The sequence below is a fragment of the Apostichopus japonicus genome, chromosome 1 (genome assembly GCF_037975245.1).
Source record: "Apostichopus japonicus isolate 1M-3 chromosome 1, ASM3797524v1, whole genome shotgun sequence".
NCBI classification, from domain to species: Eukaryota; Metazoa; Echinodermata; class Holothuroidea; order Aspidochirotida; family Stichopodidae; genus Apostichopus; species Apostichopus japonicus.
In genome coordinates, this window is record NC_092561.1 from 8013258 (window position 1) to 8035855 (window position 22598).

General features: G+C 36.4%; 1 protein-coding gene across 5 annotated transcripts in view; it reads left to right on the forward strand.

Moving 5' to 3' along the window:
- Positions 1 to 22598, forward strand: part of LOC139966114 (oxysterols receptor LXR-alpha-like) — a 210205-nt gene that overhangs the window by 100429 nt on the left and 87178 nt on the right. The window contains exon 1 of one of the 5 annotated variants that reach the window (XM_071968871.1): positions 892 to 1500. The exons of the other annotated variants lie outside the window; for them this stretch is intronic. The gene's annotated coding sequence lies outside the window, so the exon portion shown is untranslated. Of the gene's footprint in view, positions 1 to 891; positions 1501 to 22598 lie in introns of those variants that run through there. 5 annotated transcript variants of the gene reach the window in all.

Sequence of the window (22598 nt, forward strand, 5' to 3'; positions counted from 1 at the left end):
TATGACCCCACTCCCACCCCCATCCTCCATCCGCCTTGTTTTAGCTTATCACTTTCTCCTGTCAATAAGTCATCTGTTCCTCCTGGGATACAGGAATATAATCCTACTTTTAGTTTGTGTCACTCCCCCCCCTCCCTTCCATCTCCCTTGCTCTAGCTCATCCCTTCCTTCCCCCTCCCCATTCCGTCCCCCTTCCTTCTCCCTCCTCTGGCTTCTAGCAAAAGGTTTTACCCCAAATACAGAGAAGAGTCAGTGCATATAATGAGCCTCTTTTGCGACAAAACCAAAAGAATGTGTAACATTTCAAGTTCTATGAAGAGTATTTAGTGATGATTATAGGTCTCCCAGATAATAAATCTCCCCAGATTTATATCAATTTGTAAACAAAATGATCTAGAGAAAATGTAAAAAAAATCAATCAATCACTCAATCAATAAATAAATACTTGTGATGGTGACAAACCTTGCTACTTTTGTCACTAATTATAACTTTTGTAATAAAAACAGAATAATAAGAAGGATTAAAAAGAGGAAGGAAATTGAAACAAAAGGATTGTGCCCTAATTATGTAGGCTGCCGATATGATCTAGCTGTTCCAGTATAACAACTTTCTCAGAAAGTGTCCCTCGTCTGTTATTTCTAAGTTTTTCTACTAATTATCTGTTCAGTTGTGGTTAATGTTGGCACAGGATTTTACAGCAACTCTGTGCAATTCTGGGAAATTTTTCCCTTAGAAGCAGGCTTGCAATGAACTTTTCAACTTTCAGTAGCTAGGTTTACTACTGTTGGTTGATATGATGTCATATTTATCAACTTTTACCTCATGTGTGTGTGTCTCTATGTGTCTCTGTGTGTCAATGCTTGTGAGTCGAAGGTGACATGTAAAAAAAAGGGAGAGGTTTGGCATAGTTTATTGAAGAGTGCAATTCTCTGGTGGATGAGTTTATGAGACTACTGGCGGTCTGTTCAGGATACTGAGAAAAAGTAAATGGCCGAGCTTTTGTGATTCACACACAACATCACGCATCATATCATCCAGTGCAGTGATTATCATTGTAAAGGGTTTCCAAGCTATATATCACGCTGTCTCATACGCTGTCACTCTGTATTTAGACTTTGCAACATTTGTGTATGTAATTGTCTATGTGCACCAGTTGGAGTAATTACTGCATCATTTGGAAACTTTACTGTTGCTTCTCTGTGAAGAGCTTGTGAAAGTTTTTACCGTTTAAACATTGTACGTCTGTGTGCATACGGTTGGGAGGATACATTACTGTACAGTTAATGGGATACGATACACTGTCGTCATTCTTAAAGAGTTTACAACAGTTTGAACTTTTTAACAGTGTCTTTGTTTACAGTTTTGAATAATTACTACAGTTAATTGGAAATATATACACTCACTTTTTCATGAAGAGCCTGTGACAGTTTTAACTTGAGAACAACGTTTAATTAATTGTGTATACAAGTGGATTAATTACTAAGTTACTAAATTACTAAGGTAAGTGTGGAATATATACTGTTGTTCTCTTGAGTATAACGTTTATTCATTATTCGCAAGTAATTTCCTTGGTCACGTTTGAATTAATTACAACTTACTGTAAGTTGAAATATTGTCCATTCTTATGTAGTTTACACTAGTATATTGCTTATTGTGTTAATTTCATTGTAAGTTGGACAGTACCTACTGTATGACAAATGTATTGTCATATGTTTAGTTCAAAACATTTGTAAATAGAGCTAGTTATTCGTTTAATTGAATTAATTGTGATGTGATTATATAGATTGCAACGTCGACGGTTTCAACAGTTGGTTGAATTGTTTTGTGCATAGCTTTGAAATTTTAATGATTCATAACAACAATTTGAAGAATAGGTCCATCCGCAGGGTTGCATACCTCATCATGGATACTCATTGAAATAATTGCTTAAATAAGTGCTAATTAATTCATTTTTAAAATCCAAATTCCCTCTTCATTTTATGAAGTTCTCCGCACATGAACAAAACACTAGTGGACCCATATATGCTTAGAGTTAGAATTGTGAGTTTCTCATGTTTGGATGCTATATCATTGGTGTTTTCCAGATTGGACGTACTGTAAACCATGCATTTACAGGAGTTTGTTGGTATTTTACCAGACTTGGGAATTGTCTAACGAACTGCTTCTTACTCTCTCCTATGTACTGTATGTTCTAGCGTGTTGCACGCCCGCTGCATACTAGAACCCATCATTAGTTTACTCACACTCGATCTTAATGGTAATTCTAATAGTGCAACCGTAACGTCTACTTAGCTCTCTGCATTAGAGCATCGCTCTCTGGGTTGGAACTTCGCTCTCCGGATTAGAAGATCGCTTTTTGGGTTAGAAAGACTCTCCCTGGGCTATAGAACACTGCATGCTCTCTGGGTTAATACATTGCTCCCTGGGTTAGAACATTGCTCCCTGGGTTAGAACATTGCTCCCTGGGCAAGAAAGTCCGTCTCTCAGTTAGAAAGCCCCTCTCTCGGTTATAATGCCCCTCTCTCAGTTAGAACGTCCCTCTCTCGGTTAAAAAGTCCCTCTCTCAGTTAGAAAGCCCCTCTCTCGGTTAGAACGTCCCTCTCTCGGTTAGAACGTCGCTCTCTCGGTTAGAACGTCGCTCTCTCGGTTAGAAAGCCCCTCTCTTGGTTAGAACGTCGCTCTCTCGGTTAGAACGTCGCTCTCTTGGTTAGAACGTCGCTCTCTAGGTTAGAAAGCCCCTCTCTCGGTTAGAAAGCCCCTCTCTCGGTTAGAACGTCGCTCTCTCGGTTAGAACGTCGCTCTCTCGGTTAGAACGCCACTCTTGGCTAGAACGTTGCTCTCATTCTGCTCTATCATAGCAGGGGGATGGGAGGGTAGGGGGGATTCGAGGGTGCTTGTGTGAATTTGGTGATACATACATATTTCCCAAATGTAGTCCTGGTTCATTTGATTTCCGTGATATAAACAACATATGAGCATATTGAACATATTTTAGTGTACAAGTGATTACACAGTTAGTAAAAGTACGTTAAGACCTTGCTATCTATATATATATATACACACATGATGGATGCTCACATCAAAACAAACAATGTTCAAACATCAGGCATAATGATACTCTGTGCAAACATCTTTAACAGCTGACATTATACACATCTTTAACAGCTGACATTATGTACATGTATAATTGCACCTGTTAATACACAACATTTGCATACTACGTTCACTGCGAGCCAATCTTGTTACATCATGCTGTATATATACCATCACCAGTATCACTTGCCATATTTTTTATTATTTGCATTATTTTTTGGAGCTGGTTTTCTCTGAATGTACTCTTTACCAGTCTTTGTGACCATCATGAAGATCAGGGCGAATTACATCCGTTCAGACAGCATCCATAAAATGAATGATGGGCATGTGGTTTCTATGGAGACCATAAACCATAAACCAGGTCACCAGTGAAGCTTGATGCTTTATAAAGGCCAAAAAAAAAAGAAAAAAAAATTTACATATGTTATAAGCAATCAAAATTTGTCCTTGTTGAAGATTCCAGATGAAGCAACAAATTCATATTTAAGATAGGTATCCCTCAATTTGTCATATATATTTAAGCATATCTCTCCAAAAATCTAGTTAATCACTAATTGGGGGGGGGCAGGGAGGGAGGGGAGAGTCTATTTCCAGAATAATTTATTTTAGTATTTAAGCTACAAAGTACCACCCCGAGAGATCGTTATGCACAGGTCACGCAATTGGTGTTGTTGCTCGGTGACTGCCAAGTACCTATTTCCAGTTAAATGACATGCCCAAAAACTGTATGTACCTAATTGTTAATCATTTACATACATGGCCCATAAAACTTAAGTAGTTAATATGTACATGTTTAAATCTTGCCGAAATTATGTCTAACCGCATGTGACTTCTTGCAAGGTCAAAAAGAAAGCTAGCACTGTATATATTTTACACAGATATTGTTCTGTTATTGTTACTTGAACTTGGGAAACAATAACTCTAATAAAGGATTTTATTGTTTCATCTATACACATACAGTACCTGTATTCATCAGCTAGCTATACAATACGTTAGCAAGCCTATATAGATTTGCAATGTTATGGTTGTACACAGACTGCAGTTTTTGATTTTTGCCTTTTATTTTCACTTTTGTTTCGACCCTTGTATCGGATATAGTTCCAACTTATTGCCAATTGGGATGAGAAGTTAACATCATTTCATTTCATACGTGTGTATATATATTTACATACTTTGTGTAGTGAAATTTCTTTTTTTTCCAAGCTTTAAACATATAATAATGATAATAATAATAAACAGACAGTGAATGCTGAAGACTTGTCGATTGCAATTAATTAAACAATCATTATTAATAATCATTAATTAGATAACATACATAGCTCAGTTTATACTTATTTTACAATGCTGTTTTAATTCACTTTTCACTTAAGTTTGACATTATCCACACCCATTTTCAGGAGTATGTAATTGACTATGACAACGACAATGTTTAAATACCAGCATAAATACTCAATACACATATCAATAAAGTGATACAATGTAATGAAGACTTGTAAAACAACCTTTTTAAGCTAAATGATATACATAATACATATTGCTACATATAATTCAGAATGGGGTGAAATGCTGAACAATGGAGAAGACATATTATGATAATTCTTTAAATTTTGTGCCAGGCTTTTACGTCCTTCACATACTTTTTTTTTGCAGTCTTGAAAATTTTGCCTAAATTGCAATAAAATACAATGTTCAGCAGTTACATTTATGTGTATTGTTTGCCAGAATGCTATATTTACATGTATAAAACTGTATGATCAGGACAATATAAGAAATGTTTGACCTTACAAATGTGATTTGTAAGGTACAAATATGATTTTTGGTTTTAAAAAAAAATGGTAATGGAGCTCTAGCTAGAATATTTTACAATTTGCAACATTCTTTGATATGTTACTATGAAAATGAAATATGAAACATTGTGAAACTCATAATCTGTTGCTTTATGTAAATTCGGTTTCTCAATTAGTTTACTAAGAGCTAAGAGTTGTATAGTCCCCTGCTCAGAGGGCCAGAGAAAAACTTTACTTGGACAAAATAGGGCAAGATTGTTCAGGAAAATATCACAAATAATTGTTAGCCAAAAATATTCAGTTTTATAGCAAATCAACCTTTTTTTTAATTCTGAAAGTAGAAAGTTACATTTGCTCTTAAAGACAAAAACCACATCTCCTAAACGTATCGAAAAATATACAGCAATTTGTAATTGCCCGTCCTTTAGATTTAATTTGCAGCATTTAAGTTGTATTTCGTTGCACACTCTCATTCCAATACTGATATTATTTTGTAAACGATGGGCAAAAGAAAAAGGTTACTCGAGTCTTTTAAAAAGCCTTTTAGTGGAGGGCATGCATGCGTACCAGATTTAGTGTACAAGATGGTACGCTGATTCGTTGACCCGGACCGGGAGCCTTATGCGGGCTGGAATTGACCACATGACTGGGTGGTCAACTTAGCTTGAACCATCAAAGAAATTGTGTCAAGAGCGTGGGAAATGAGGCACAAGCATTCAAAGGTTTCACAAGAAACGAAAAGTAAAAAAAAAAAAAAAAATTAAATGATGTGACGTGACTTGGAAAGCAATGAAAAAGAAATGAAATGAACATGAAATGAGAAAATCAAATCAAATGATCAAATAAATCAAATAACTGGACTAACTATTTATAACTCAACAATTAGGAGCAAATGGATGGTGGTATTGATCGAAGTTTAAATCACGTACCCTGTAGGTGCACATTGTATCATTCTAGTTTTAAACTCTGCGACATAATTTTGTGTTTTACCCTCCTCACTGAAAGTAAATTTTGTTACAGTTTTTGAGATTTATAGCATTAATTTTGAAAGTACATTTTGAACTTCCTTGATCTGTTAATATCTAGGTTAATGACAGTATGACTTACGGAAGGAGTACAGAGGATATTGTCAATTATTTTATGAATCTCTTATATTTCATGTAACTTGAAACATGAAGATGTACAGGTACCTGTTACTGTTCCTGCTCCGAGAAATCAAAGGTGGACTTTTTTTAAGTCCATGGCTTTTTGTATATATATGGCTGGTACCTTTCATACATACTAATTTAGCAGTTAGAACGGTACATGTAAGGTGTGTATGTATGTATGTATGTATGTATGTATTTTAGATGCTCATGCAAGCAGGAACTCGCGAAGAAGTGGCTTATGAAAGCCGCGAGCTGACCGAAGTCAGTCTCTTAGATTCATATTTTAACGTCCATGATTATGAATTGTCTATTGTCAACAACTCTGTAACTGGACGACATACATTAATCTTGGAGTGTCTCAAACTCGGGACCTTATGATTGGAAGGCACCAGCGTTAACCACTGAGCTAACACTCCACTCCAGAGTAACAAGCATAGTGTGGGAGTCAAAGTAACCATAAGAGGGCAAGTGTGTGAGACATTTAACCTATAAAATGTAGAAAATGCCCTTGCCAAACCTTTTTATGAAAAGTTTGGAAACAACTAAACGAGTATTGTTTTTTCTGCTGACAGGAAAATGTTTTCCGTCAATTTTTCGGTATTAAACAAATGAGCACTATCCTACCAATGTCAGCATATGTAAAAATGAATCCTAACCACTTCAAAAGTAAACCTCCTGATTGAAAAGGTGTTTACTAAGAAAACAGCAAACCACAAAAATGTGACACGAAGATTGGAATCTTATCATAGTTGTTTAAAGATCTATCTTATCACTACTTCAAGGATTTTTTGTAGCCATAGCTCGGAACGTCAATATTCCAATGCATTAAAAAGTTACATGATTTTGCGCGACTTTTTCGAGGTACAGCGGTGAGGTGGGTGTGGGGTGGGGGAAGGGGGGGGATTTTCATGTGTTCACAGTTAGTAGACTATCTCTACTGAAATGCCATAATGCTGTATTCGAGTTAAGTTATGTTAGATGGTGAATTCTAGTAAATTCTAGAACTATTGCGGTCGAGTAAACGCATAGATTGCGGCCATCGTCTAGGAGACTATTATTGTTGCTGCATTTGAGTAAAAGAACTATGAGAACGACGCAATTGAGAGAAATGAAGCGATTGTTGCAGTTCAAGTAGATCGAAACACCAGATTGTTGCAACAATTTGAAAAAGAAGTATCAGAATTGTTTCATGTTGCCCTCAAGTCACTCCCGATAGTATAATTTTAAAATAAAAGGTTTTATAATCTAATGTTTCATAGAAATCATAATCAATATAGTTTTCAAAATTGCATAATTTTTCAAATAATTAATATTTCTTTTTCTTTTCTTTTCTCTTCTCTTCCATGCAATCTTCATTCACGCCTGCAGGTAAGACCCTTTTCTTTTTGCCTTGTTCTCTCAAACCTTACGTACAATTTTACCGTTCTAAGTAAGTGCGAGTCCTGTTTTACTTCAAACAAGTTGCTAGTTACCGTGGTTTCGACGACGACGACAACAACTGTAGACAGACTGAGTGGGACAGAGTTTTTTCGATTGTAGAAACATTTAAAAAACAAGAAATTAAGAAAATTAGAGAAAGAGAGAAACAGAATACAACAGAAAGATAAATCGTCGCCCATTGTGAATTTTTTAAACTTCTTCGACACGTTTTGAAGAAATTAAAAATGTAACACCACCGACCGTTGTGAGATTCTCGCGAAGAGAATAATCTCGATTCATCATCACCGTTAAGTGCTCGAATCATATTCGGCTCGTCATCCCTACAAGTCGACCGTACGTACGTACGTCAGTCGAATCTTTTGCTCCTCGCTCGCTTAAAAGAATTACTCACTCTCTCTCTCTCTCTCTCTCAATATCTCACTATTCGCTCATCCCCCTCTCTGCCGTTCCATTAAAAGACGGTAATTCCATTCCTGAAGCAGACTGGAAAGCCAAGTCAATATTTTAATCAAGCACTAAGTTCATTTTCATCATCCTAGGCTCTCTCTCTTGCTTGGGTTGTTTACTCATGACTTGGTCCGATTTTGTGCTCAACTCGTTTCAGCCTCTCCGTCTTCTTCCTAACACCTGCCAACCTGCCTGCCTGGTAAAGGTAATCAGGCGTGTTCCACCTCCTCCCTGTGCTATGCCACCACATTCATCTAGTACTGATTCTTTTGGTGTCTGCTTAATTCTTCACATCAATGGAATCCATTTTGCACGCCGAATGAGAACAAAATTCAAGGTAGAGCAACTTTGACAAGAGATGGAAAAAGGATTTTTTCTCTCCCCCCTCTTGATTTTTTTTTTTCTTTTAAGAAGGGAAAAAAAGAAGGAAAGACATTGGGGAAAAAAATTGTTAAAGTGAGAAAGAGAGAGGAGAGAGAGAGAGAGAACGATAGAGAGATGAGGAGGAGGAGAGAGGAGAGAGCGGAGAAAAAGTTCACAAAAGAGGTCAGCTGTTAAAGAAAAAAAGTAGTTATTTCTGTTTGGCTGTGATGTAAAATTAAGGGCAATGTACCTTAAGGCATAATTCTGTAGCAATCAGACCTAGTTTTTTAGTTCTCTTTTTATTTATTTTCCCCCCTTCTTCTTTCCTGTTCTCCTTTTTATTTATTTTTGTATTTTTTTCAATTCTCTCCACACCTATGCCCCCCCCCCCAAATCTTCACATGCACTTAAGAATAGAAACCCATCTGCAACGATCGTTGAAAATGTCGGCGATGAAATTACCGTTGTGGTCGGTAGATTACCATTTTTGTACCCCCCTTCCACATCCATTAAATTGCTTTTGCAACTCAAAACACTGCCTGTTCCAAGGACCCCCTAATACTTATAATAGTTGCAAGCATCCTTTCCGTATTTGTGTGTGTGTGTTTTCGTTATTTTTTGAGTCAGATATGTGTCAACAATTAAAGTAGAAAGAAAAGGAAACAAAAGAAAAAGAGTCCCTTTTCAGTATTTTTGGTCATAGGGGCGTATAAGTGACCAAGATTTATATTCTTTATAGAGCTCACAGACACAAACAACTCCCCACTTGATTGTTATTTGATCCATAAACCTATGTTTTGCCACAAAAAAAAAAAAGGAAAGGAGCAATATATAGATTTTTTTTTTCCACCCCCTCTATCCAGAGTAAAAGTGGATAAAGTGTATATTGAGTGACCATTGACGAGTATTGAAGTGGACAGTTTTATGCAGAGTGTCATACCTGTTGACCTCTATCAAGCTGTGTGTGTTGAAAAGATTACATGGGAGAAAGGGTGGCCTCATTGGCTGCAGTGTCAAATAGGGCTATTGCGTGAATGGAAACCCCTGGGGGGATAGAGGGGGGAGGGGGTTACCCTATAACTTGACCTGTTTGTGGTTAACTTGGTCAAGATTCGGAACAAAAGGTTCAAAACAAGGGGGTACTTTTTGGCCCTGTAGGCCTCTTTCTGAACTCTTCCTGTTAAAGTATGTAATGCACTAAAAAGAAAAAAAATTGTTGTCAAAACAGATTAAGGATCCTGTGCAATTTGCTGTTTATTTAATCCTCATAAAATGATATTGTACAGAATTTTAAAAACAATTATGTCTGTTGGGTAACATTTAATTAGTCATTTCATGTATATAAATATATATATTTATATATAGCATATAAATTTACATATACATATCAATCTGCTTTTTGAATTTGTGAGGCCTTACATCTCATATCAATTAAATTGGTTATTGTTTATTATTGACAGATTTTCTAGCTGATATATTTTCAAAACTCTTTGGTGTCGTGCATACACAGTGTGTGGTACATTTCCTTTTCTAATATTTGGGGGGGGGTTGACATGTGGGTGGGCACATGGGGGGTGGGGAGGGTTCTTTTTTCCCCCCTCTCTACCAGTGGTGGATGAAAGGAGGAAAACCGTCAGAAAAAGTTTAACATTTTCGTGGCTTGTAAATAGTTGATGAATTGAGATTGGAATGTATTCACACCTGGCAATGTTTAAAGAAAGAAAAAATTGTCTGACATTGAAAAAAAATGAAAAAAATCACTGGTCTTGTTTGACTACAGGTTCTGTATCAGTGTACACAGCGTGTGCCATTGCTGACCTTGTATTTATAAATAATAATGTCCTTGACCATGTACTGTCTGATTTCCTACAACCTTTCAGAACTGCTGACTTCGGTTTTGTAAAATATGTATATATGCAACACTATTCACTTGTGTACGTTTATGCTTACATAGCATTATGTCCACTTAAACTATAGCATTTGGCTATATATGCCAACGTACCAATTTATGCTAATTATATCAAGTGTGCGTTCATAATATGCAAATAATTAGTCGGTTATTAGTAATATGCTATTGACCTTTTATTCTGGATGTAAAGTTTTCAAAGGAGAGAAAAATAATTTTGTAAAGTAAATACTATATATACAATGGAGTTGAATAAATTTGGGTTAATTTTCACAAGATGGCAATTTTCTCATAATTTGTCAAAGCATTACAAAAAGAGTACCATTCAGACACAGAAGACTCGTGGAGGCGGGGACAAAATTTTCCTCACCATTATTTTGGGGGGAATCATGCAAAATATTGCTGTATATTTTAGCATTCCTAATAAGGAGGTTTCTCCATTTTGTTTCAATGACACAATGGAAATTCTAAGCTATGTACTAAATCTGCTGTTTTCACATTTGTATTACAATTTTGGCCTAATTTGCATATTACATTTCTAGCTATGCTACATCAGATACGTACAGTATGCTTGGCCTTTTTCTTCTTTCGGCAAAGTCATCAACGAATACAGAGTTTGAAATCCTGCACGAGCTAGTTCATAGGCAGACAATTAATTTTTGTATGCCATTATGTTGCATGGACCAGTTATAACCACTTCTGTCAGACCAGGTTGCATTAATTTTATACAACTTTTGGTTTCTGTGAAATGTCCCTTTAAAATATCTTAAGAGCCACCAATTAGAACGGCTGGACTACTTAGTCTAATACACAGACCACAAAATGGTTGAAAAGTGACACCTTCACCCTTAAGAAAGTTCCTTGATTTTTTTTTTTGGGGCTTTCAGGTACCATTAAGTTTGTTAGTTTTTTGGTTTGACCCTTATTAATAACATACATCTGATTGATCAGCACTGCTTTAACCTGGAAATAACTGCTAATGACATTTAGCCAGGAAATCCTTATGTCAGTTCTGGTCAGGCTGTCTGCCGTTTAGAGACGATCGCACTTCCCTGCCACCATCTTGTAACCTGTTACATTCAGTTTGGTAGTTGAAAGGGGAAGCCATAATTGCCTTTATAGAAATATAGGTTGGGTACAAAAAAAAACCTGGAGGGAAAACACTATCACCTTGACACCAACCGTTGATAAAACTCCATATCTGCAGCACGAGGTAGCTAACTGATGTATCCTTCAACTGTTGTTGTTCTTTTGTTGTTTTTTGCAGGTAAAGATATCAATCAGCTATTTTAATGAAATTGCATTTAGTGTTGTTATATTTAACAAAGCTGTGAACTATGCTATAATGTTTAACATATACTGGATGCAAATCCATCTAAGACTGTGTGTATTACCACCTAGCTTCTCCTATACGATGAAATTATACACCATTTACTGCGATATATATAAATATTAGATATATATATATTTTATATTTTATTTATATATATATATATATATATATATATATATATATATATATATATATATATATATATATATATATAAATATATATATATGAAAATCGAAATGAGTTGGAAAATCAAGAACAGTGAAAAAACTTCCAGCCTCCACCGGGATTCGAACCCGGCCTCCCGCTCTGTACGCGGACACCCTAACCCAACTAGGCTATGGACGCTGATTGTATGTCCAGAGGTTCGAAACTGGTAAGGAAGGTCGTAATTCCACTGTAGGCGTTTGTCACCTGTATCGAACAATACTAGTTCTGTTTTTGGTGTATATATATATCATAAACTATGTGATGCTGTCAAATGCATTCACAAAGTATATTACCAAATTTGAAAACTTTTTACATCTACTCCATACAACAACATGCTATGAGGATTTTTTGTTTAACCTTAGAACCAGCAGAAAGTATTTCCAGCAATTTTGACAATAAAAGCAATCAACTTTTAGCCACTGGAATGTCTCCCTGTAATAACAAAGTATATATTGTAAGAAGTTAAGTCTTTTTTTATTTTAGAAGGAATGACAATTTGGATCTTGGAAACAATATAGAGAAAATGCTCAGTCAAACAGGATCTAAAAAGGGAAAAAAAAGGGGGGGATAAGCAAGATGCAATTTCCTCTGACAATTGTGTAATTGAATTTCTGTACCATTACGGCATTGCCCAGTCGACCGCCGTGGAATGACGTCGTCGCACTGCAAATGCATACGAAATGATTATTAAACATTTGCCATGCAGCTTTCCCCAATTTTTTTTTCTTTTTTTCCTTCCCTCTCTTTTTATTTTCCTGACGTTTCCATCAAGTCGCGAAAATCATCCAATTGTGTAAAGTACCCTTTTCCTCTCGCTTGGGTTCTCTCCTCCCACCAGCCTCGGTAAACACCGCCGAGCCAGAAGGGTAAATAGCACATCGTTCTTTCACCTCGTTGTGCAAACAGTAACCACAGTGCAACTGCTCCGTCCTTTAACCGCCGTGTGACATCACGTTATAAAACCGAGAGTCAAGAGATATTCCTCCTCTCCGGTCTAAACTCTCTGTCGTTTTGAATTTCATAAATGACCACAATGGGGGGAGATCTAGGCCTTAATTTTAGTTTACTGCAATTTGTGTTAGGAGAGCAAACAAATTTAACTGACATTTTCTTTATTAATCTTTCTTTCCATTTATTATTTCTTCTCTTTTTTCTTCTTGTTTCCCTTTCCCTTTCGTTTCCCCTTTTGTTTTTGGTGTAGAGGGGGTGGGGGGGTTGGGGGTGGGGGTTACACCTAGCTGCTATTAAAGAGGCATATATATATATTTGAAACAACTGTTACATATTTGTAATAGAAAACCAGGGGTAGCAAAGTCACACAATATGTGTATTACAGTTATTAATATGGCCGTGGTTCAGTCACTGCATCTGTTGAAGATATTAAATGTTGTTCTTACCAACTGTTTCACCTTGGGTGACCAATCCTTTTCTCTTTTTTTTTTGTAATGAAATGTTTTCTCTTTTGGCATAATATCTTTTCAATTATTTTCCATCAGTTTAATATTGTAGGCTGCTCAGCAGCGCTCACCAAGGGCACTTTCTCTATTCAGCTAATGCCCTTAAGTTACAGATGGAGGAAGCAAGCAGCTAGAAAATAGTATAAGTTGTAAAGCAATTACAGTTGGTGCCTGTATATGAAATGGGGTCTTTTTTTCAATTTTTTTTTTTCTTTCTGTGAGCTCGTGTGCTACCCAGTATGGAGTAAATAATTGTGTGGGTGTTAATTTGAAAGGATTTTAAATGAAGCCTATCTGGCCAATTTTTAAGCCTTTTGCAATGAAGGGGTGTTTTTGTGAACATATTTTTTTTCTTTTTCTATATATATATGTGCCGACAGAAGCCCTTAGGATTGAAGAGCCTTCCGATGAAATGTAATTTCCTGTATAACTGTTCCATGTGTTTTTCTCGATATATATACGTGTATATATATATATATATACCTACCCCGGTCCGTTATATATAGTCATCCTAGTTTAATTATCTCCGAATCCTAGACGTGGTGTAACATGCAGCTCCAGACTAGCTTTGAATAGTACGTGTCTCGCGGTTTGCAATTTTACACAGAGAACGGAACGTTCACGGTTCGGTCAACAGTCGAACTTTTGTATGTAGAGAATTATTTGATATCGAATAAATATGGTGGAAGTTGTCCAATTAGCCATACAAACCCTTGTTTGCATTATAATGTCGAAAGGGATGACTCAAGGTAGAGCCATAGTCTTGATATGTGACAGTCCTCCCCCCCTAAAAAAAAAAAAAAAATTATCAGAGTTTCTCTGTCATCAGTCGAAAACAATTTTTCCTCTGGTGGACAGCTATCCTTTAGGTAGCAAACTCATTCACGTTCGACGGAGAGGTTAATAAGAATATAAAAGAAATGTCTCGGGTCCATGAGTTTTCAATTTATATTTCTAGTTAATGGCTCTGTAGATTTGATAAAACTGTTGAACAAACCCAGAAAATCTCTGCTTTTCGAGGAAACCCATCATTAGGAATCAAATATAAACCTGATTTGCTTGTACAGTATGTCCATAAATCACTCCTGTTTCTTAATACAATCCACCACCTGTGGTAGGAAGGGAAGGGGAAGGGAGGGTTGGTGTTCAGCACTTTGGCAGATTCACAGACCAGGTTTCCCACATAGAAAAATGATGACAATGATGATTCAACAGTGTGATTGTGTTAAGTTTTTCTAAAAAATGTTGACCTGTAAAATATTCATAATGATAGTATTGAAATGCACAGACATAAACATAAACATAAACTAACCAACACAAACATTGATGACAATGACCATGATGAGACAATATTGTGTGATTGCATAAAGTTTTTCTAAAGAAATGTTGACCTGTAAAATTAGGATAAAGATATCATTGAAATGCACAGACATAAACATAAACATACACTTACCAACACAAACACAATATACATCTTAATTTCCACCTAAATCAAGACAAAAAATCCAACAGTGTGATTGCATATAGTTTTGCTAAAGAAATTTTGACCTGTAAAATATTGCATAATGATGATATTGAAATACACATACATAAACATAAATATATACATACAAAATACAAATACACACAAAATATCTGTAAAACATTTTGGAATTGATTTGACGGAAACATCGTCGGCTACAAAGTTATTTAACTTTTGTACCAAGAAATTTGGCCTCATGTGCGTCGATCAGGCTGAGAGGTGAGACAACTCAATATAAGTGTTAGTCGAAGCATATCACACTACATGCAACATTATTGAACTGTTAAAATTATGTGACCTCTGTAACAATGATTTTACTATATGAACATCACCTGTGGAACGTTTACCGTGCTAGTATATATCATCAGTAATTTGCTGGGTATAGTGAGGTTTCTTTAACTATAATTGACTGCGTGGATTATGGGAGAATTTCTGGTCATATACCATTCATCAAGAGACTTAGGCTTAGTCCAGGTTTTCGTTTTGGAAAAGGAGTTGCAACAACTAAGAAAGAGGTGGTAGAGGGTTGAGGGATGAGGTGGGATGGGGGGAGATGGAAGGGGAGGGGGAGATGGAAGGGGAGGGTTGACCCTCCTGTGGAGGATGTGTCATCATCAAAATCATTGTATAAAATAGGTTTGAAGATTGGAAGGTAGGTGATGCTGTTTTATATTTTCACAGGTGCAGGGGGGGGGGGGATGAAGAGGGAAGGGGTAGGTGGATGGGCAGACAGGGCTGATGAGAGTAGATTCTGTATGTTCTCTGGAATTTCCTGTCCTCATGATTGAACTGATTAATTAAACTAAATTAATGTTAAAGCTAAAATTGGATTATTTGGTGTGGAAGGATTTAAAGCAGCATTTTGCGTTGGGTCGCTTTTTTCCACCTTTTTAACATGTGCATCGATTTTTTTACATGTATCAATCATAAAACAGCAAACTAAGGTACCATCCAAGTTTCATCCTGCCAAGAGCGTTAATTAGCGAGTAATTAACGATTTATATCGATAACGAGTAAAAGTGTCCTCGACAAAGTTTTCATATCTCCAAATCCACTAGTTTGAATTCCACCAATCAGTGAATAGTATGTTTATTCATGAGCATTTTGCGTTTGGTCGCCGTTTTCTACTTTTTTGACATGTCCATCGAGTTTTTTACATACATCAAATCACAAAACAGCAAATTAAGATATTAGCCAAGTTTTTCCCTGCCAAAAACGTTAGTTAGCGAGTATTCCACATACAAAATTAAATCGCATTCAGTTCCCAAACCCACTAGTTTGAATTCAACCAATCAGAGATGCAGGTTTAGTTATGAGCCGTTGCTAAAAATAGATTCAAGACTTTGCGTTAGTACAACTCCCTGGTACAACTGCCATATAGACTGTACACAAATCAAGCGTGGTGTTATATTACGTATCTGTCAATGACGTTCGTAGTGTTTAAATATTCATATTAGGGGCGAGGTTTATTTGGTTCCCAACGGAAAATATCTTGGAGAACAACACAGTTGAAAGTTGCAATTTTTTCGACTTTTATGCCACCATTTGAAGTAAAATATAAAGAGATAAGCTAGTTATGTATGTCGTTATGGCATCGTGGAGTCAGTGAGGTTGAGAAATACCATAGTCGAGGACGCAAAATGCTGCTTTAAGTGGAATGGGATGGATAGTTGAGAGGCCGGTGGCTGGGGATGGGTCAGAGGGGGTGTCATCTTAGGAATGGCTGATTACGTTTGGAAACTGACACAATGTAACGCGATATTAAAACTATATGGGCGATTCCGTGAAAACAGGGACATGACCCCAAAATTTCAAACTCATTTCTGCAGCCATTTTTGGCTTCTAATATACTATAAACACATTTAGGGTCTGGGTTATGTACTTTTTTTTCCAACTATATCACGTTCTTCTACCAAAAAATGTGAATACCTGACTAATGTTGATTTTTGAGGGAACATTTGAGGAAGTAGTATGGATATTTCAAAGTCTCAGATTTCCATATTTGAAAGCACCCTAAATAAATTTGTTATATATGTATTGGTAGTGCCATTAGTGATATATTAAAATATTAATCACAATTCCTCCAAACAGTTTTGGTTTGTAGGCATATATGGCTGTAACGACACATAACTGATTTGAGAGCGTAATGCGAGTTACCGAAAGACCAAGTTTTTAACTTTTTTTTTTCACTGGAGCAGATAATTTCCTGCCATTTCATATTATGCTTCTAGTCAAAGTAAAGAGTATAAAAATAGTTGAAAGAATTAGAAATGTACCTAGTATATAGATATAAATAGACATTGAAAACTGTAATGCGAGTTACCAGTAATGCGAGTTACCGCTGTAATGCGAGTTACCATATATCATTCCAATCACACTTGCAGTACTACTGATTAACAAAACAATACAGCGCACTAAATACTTATATAAGGTGTGCACAGTAGTTACTTCCTGTACCCAGAATGCACTGCAATCTCGATTACATCACATGTGACCCTTAAAACAGTTCCAACAGACATTGATGATTTTATCACCTGACCTTTGTGGAATCACGGACCTACCAAGTTGCATTCAACTGTGACATCATCAAATGAGTAAAGTTAGCCTATTCTTTCTCCATTTTCATGGGATAGTAATTGCTTAGTACAATATTTAGGACAAATTGTGAGCGCTTAGGCTATATTAGTCTGTAGCCTATCACATAGTAATCTATATGTTCAAGGATGGGCAAATATTGTAAATCATGACCATTATAATGTGCCTAACATCTTGATGGAAATTAGTCTTGATGTGAAAGCTGATGCTGCCAAGGGTGTGGGCACCTCAGAATTAGTGGGGTGGGCAGAGGGGATGGGACAGACGGGGAGTTTGCATAGGGGATGATTGGGGCTGCTGGGGGGGATGGGGCAGGATTGCAGAGGCTTGGTCAGTTGGAATAGATTGGTGTGGTTTACCAATTCAAATGTGGGTTCCCCAAATATCATGATGTGCAAACCCCTTTCCCCAATATGAGTGTATAATCACTGCAATGTGAAAATCATCCTTTACTCCAAAGCATTTCAAATCCCCAAATTACACAAAATAAGGCAGGCCACCGGATTTCACGGGAATTGATAACTGGAAATGGCCGAACCCAGGGATGACAAAACTTCCTATCGATGAAGCCAGATGATAAAGAAGTTGGGAACCCCTTTGATTGCTAATAGTTGTGGCCAATTCAAGTTTGCATCAAAATTCTAATTTGATACAAAACACCATCCATTCAAGGTTATCTAAAATGGCCATATATAGCTACCACCATGCCCTCATACCGCATGATGAAACATCTATTGTGTTATTGTTGATAATGTTATTATACTGATAGAATTAGGAACAAGGATTGTTTTATTAGTTACATGCTTTTCCTAAGAACCCTAAATACAAATTTCCAAAGAACCAATCACTTGTTAACATGCCAAAGAAACTTTTCTTGTAATTCACTATATAAGCTGTGAACCTGTTTAACTTTCAGTAGATGTTTTGAGACATTAAAATGGAAGAGGAGAGCTACCAGATTGCTTGGATTAGCTTCATTGGAAATTGGATTGATAATTCAAGAGTGTACATTGCAATCTTGTAAGTCAACAATTTTGGATTGGCTTGATTGGAAATATGGATTGATAATTCAATAGTGTACATTGCAATCTTGTTAGTCAACAATTCTTCAGTTGATTTTCTGGTTCAATCAGCTTCGATTATTATTGATATAATTGACAGGATGTTTTGCAAATTGTTGTTAAAATGTTGTTAAAAGTTTTGGAAAGAGTTTTTCAGTTTCTAAGAGTTTCCAAGAGTTTCAAAAATGGCTTTGGAGCATATCTCTTTCAAAGAATTTGATGAATAAAATCGATGACTGGAAAAAGTGTAATGCGAGTTACCGTAATGCGAGTTACCAGACTTTTCCCCCCTCCATACCACATCTGAAGTTGTTTCATATTTTCTACTGCTGATATATAAACATCAGTAGGGTAGATATCTTGTACATGTATACAATTGAAGAAATCATTCTTTGTTTGAGCACAGTGCCATTTTGTACTGGTGTCAATTTTTCAGGTGTCCTTTTTCCGTAATGCGAGTTACCGATATTTGGAAGCGCACCATACATTAAGGCGAACACAATTATAATTCTTGATAATTTAATATTGTAGCTATGAATGTTGGGTATAACACCACAGAAAATTGAGGAGTAACACTAAACCATATTCGAGCCACAGCACTTGGATTATAAAAAAACAGCAAAAAGTGTAATGCGAGTTACCATGGAATCGCCCATATACGTGTCAAAGATCTTTTGAAGAATTTTACATCCCACCTATCTAACACAAATATGTTGCGGTTGAATGTATAAAGCCTTTTGGCTCATAATCATGTGTAAAACCAACATTGTGACATTTGCGTTTTTATGAATGCTCGGAAGTGGTTAATTTTCAGGGATATCAGAGACTCATATTTTAGGGTTTTATATCTTCCCCACATAAAGGTTTTGATCACAATCTCGATGGAAGATTTTCGTATTAATTCTCTCAGTGACGCACACATGTACATCCATTCAAACACACATCCACACGGCACACGCACATATGTTTGTATTACATTCAGACTGAGGACCCCATTGTATTCTCCATTGTTCAAATCCACCTACCCTAACCTTAACAATACCCCACAACAATAGAATTTTCCGAGGACGTGGTTATTCTTTAGAAATCACAACCGAGGACCTGAAATTCTTTTGTTCAAGTCCTCGGTCAGAATACAAAACAAATGCACACACACACACACATATACAACGGATGAGATAATAAGTTGAAAAGTAAAAACAAATACTTTAATTATCTTCTTAGCATAATATTTGCAGTGAACAGATTGCATGTTCATAACAGTTGAAATGCATACACTCACACAAATCTGTAAAGTATGAAATTTGAAATAATTTTTTTCTCTCAATATGTTTTACACATGTATGCAGATCTCTTAACAAAGTATTGCTTTTGAGTAATATAGCTTCTTGGACTGTTACCACCACCACCACTACACACATATTAATTTTTTTTTTTTTTAGCATTCTCTCTCTCTATCTCTGCCTGGCGTTTGTCCTACGTTTAAGTTGTATCGGTATTTTATTTGTTCCCTAGGACAGCAGGCCTCCGTAAAGTTCAAACTATTTGTCTGACTGTGCACTCCATGAAACTCTGGCGGTACCCAGTGTGGGATTGCCGCCTGTCACCAGCCATCAAAGCCCTTCTCTGTGCCGTCTGTCTAGTGTGGTAGAGGGGTGCCCGTTGATTTGAGAATTGGGTTTCACCAATGCAAATTAGGAGGTGGCTAGGCCCGGCAATATTTGTGTAACTTTTCAGAGCAAGAAATGCAAGATTTCAGGAAAGGTTTTTTTTTTTTTTTTTGTGTTAATGATTTTTCATGTTGGAATTTGATCAAGGCACACAGTAGTTAAGTTAGACATTATATACGTAGCTGTACAGTGGTGTTCCGGTCTCTTAAAGCTTTGCGAGATCGTGTCGAGCGCCTGACGTCGGCTATTAGACTGTTCTCGCACGGTCGGAGGCGATCAAGTCTGTTTTAATCATAGATGTAGATTAGATCGTACGGTCTAAATTTTATGCCGTAAAATCAATAGCAGTTGTATTTATGTAGAGATCTGCATCCAGGTTTGCATGGCGTAATGTTTGAACTTTAAATTCATAGTGTATTCATTTAAGTTTACATAAATTTACATATTTAAATTCATAGTGTATATATACTAAGTAGTATAAGGATTAACATCAAACTCAGAGATGATGGTGATGTTTGTTTTTCCCCCTTATAATCCTTATCTTTTATTTTTGGCTTTGTAAAAAAAAAATGTAATATTCCAGTAGTTCTTATAAAGGGAGAGAATACAGTCTACATCTCATAAATCTGATATTTAGCTATTGTATGTTTATATCCAATGTGGAATCAGGCTGCTTGCAATGTTTGTTTAGCAGATTCAAACGATTCGAATCACACATCCTGCAGAGCTATTATTCGTAACTTCGTAAGCAGATCAAAACCTTTTTATTGATAATCGAAACTGAATGTTCTGCAGCTGAAAGACATTGTAAACATTTCATCTTCTTATGATTCATTACGATCAAATAACATGAGTGATTGTACTCTCCACTCTGTAAGAAAAATTGTTTGTTTATTACAAACAAAATAAAATACAATCATAAAAAAATTGTTTTGCATAAAACAGAAAATTGTATTTTAGACATGAAGTCCCAGATCTCTAATTTGTAATGAAATTAGTTCTGTCCTATACCAAACAGTGCAATGCCACAGAGAGCAGTAATTTACTGGAAATCAAGTTTTGTGTTCCAAAATTGTTCCCTGATCGCATGATAATGTTAAATTGCGATTGAAGTCAGTTACATCAAATTAAAAATCTCCCCCCCCCCCCGTACAATTTTTCAACGCTTGAAAATTGTTGTTCTAGCATTGGTGACCCCACTGTGACCAGTGACGTGGCAGTTAACTACATACAACATCTAGAAGGATTGTTATAGTACTAGCTGGATCGTCATCACACCGTGATCATGATGACACTTGTGGTATCGGATAAAATATAAGTAAACTATTAGGATCGATCGATCCCTAAATATCCTGTGTTTTGTTATTATAGTCAACATTAAATAATAACATTGGATAATCCGTACGATTTCATGAATCTGTCCTGTTCTATTTACTACAGGAATGGATTCGTTTCAGTTCTCCAATTTCTTTTTGGTTCCTTGCTTTAGCAAAAGGAACCTATGCAGTCAGGTTGGCGTGTGTGTGTGTGTATGTATGTATGTATGTGTGTGTGTGTGTGTGTCTGTGACACTTGCTTGGGTACGCTCTATCTCAATAAGGGAATGTTGGATTGAGGCCAAACTTGGACTATAGATCCACCATATGGAGAAGGTGTGCCCTATTGTTTCTGGTGCCCACAAAGGTCACCAAAGGTCAGTTATGGTCCAAAAACCGAAAATATTAAAACTGCAATAACTCCCAGTGCCAATGTGCGACAAGATTGATATTTTGGGACAAGTTGTGAACTGGTTAGGGGAGCATTTTCAAACTTAACGGTCATGTGATCCGAGGTCAACAAAGGTCAATTAATGATAAAAAACTAGTATTTTTGCGATAACTTGAGAACGAAATGTCTGTTAGGGTTGGGAGTTGCTTCAATGTAATCCAATTGTCGACCCGCACCTGGATGACCCTTGACCTCAATTTGACCTTTGGTGACCTTTACATGTTTTTGGGGATTTTTACAGTTTTGATGCTATTTTCAGATGTCAAAGGTACCTTCTGAACATAAATGTCAATAGGTTGACCCCATGTGACCTTTATGTGCGAAGTTATATGGGGTCAAAGTTTTTCGGTCGGAGTTAGGATGGTTGTACAGACTTGTCGTTTTGTTTTTTGGAATCAGGAGATTAAACTACATCTGAAACCAAGGTCAAAAGGTCAAAGGTCACATTAGAAAAAATGTGCTTATTTTGGGAGGAAACGAGCAAAAAAGAAAATGTTTGGTTTTGATGCTAGATTTGGATACCAAAGGTACCTTCCGATCAAAAATGTCAATGGGTTGACACCCGTGTGACCTTCGTGTGCGAAGTTATACGAGGTCAAAGTTAATTTTCAGACATTTAATGCAATAACTCCCAGTTCCAAGGTGTGACACGGTTGATATTTTTGGAGTAGTTGCAAATGGTATAGGGTAATATTTTCAAACTTAACGGTCATGTGTTCCAAGGTCACCAAAGGTCAATTAATGATAAAAAACTAGTATTTTTGCGATAACTTGAGAACAAATTGTCAGTTAGGGTTGGGA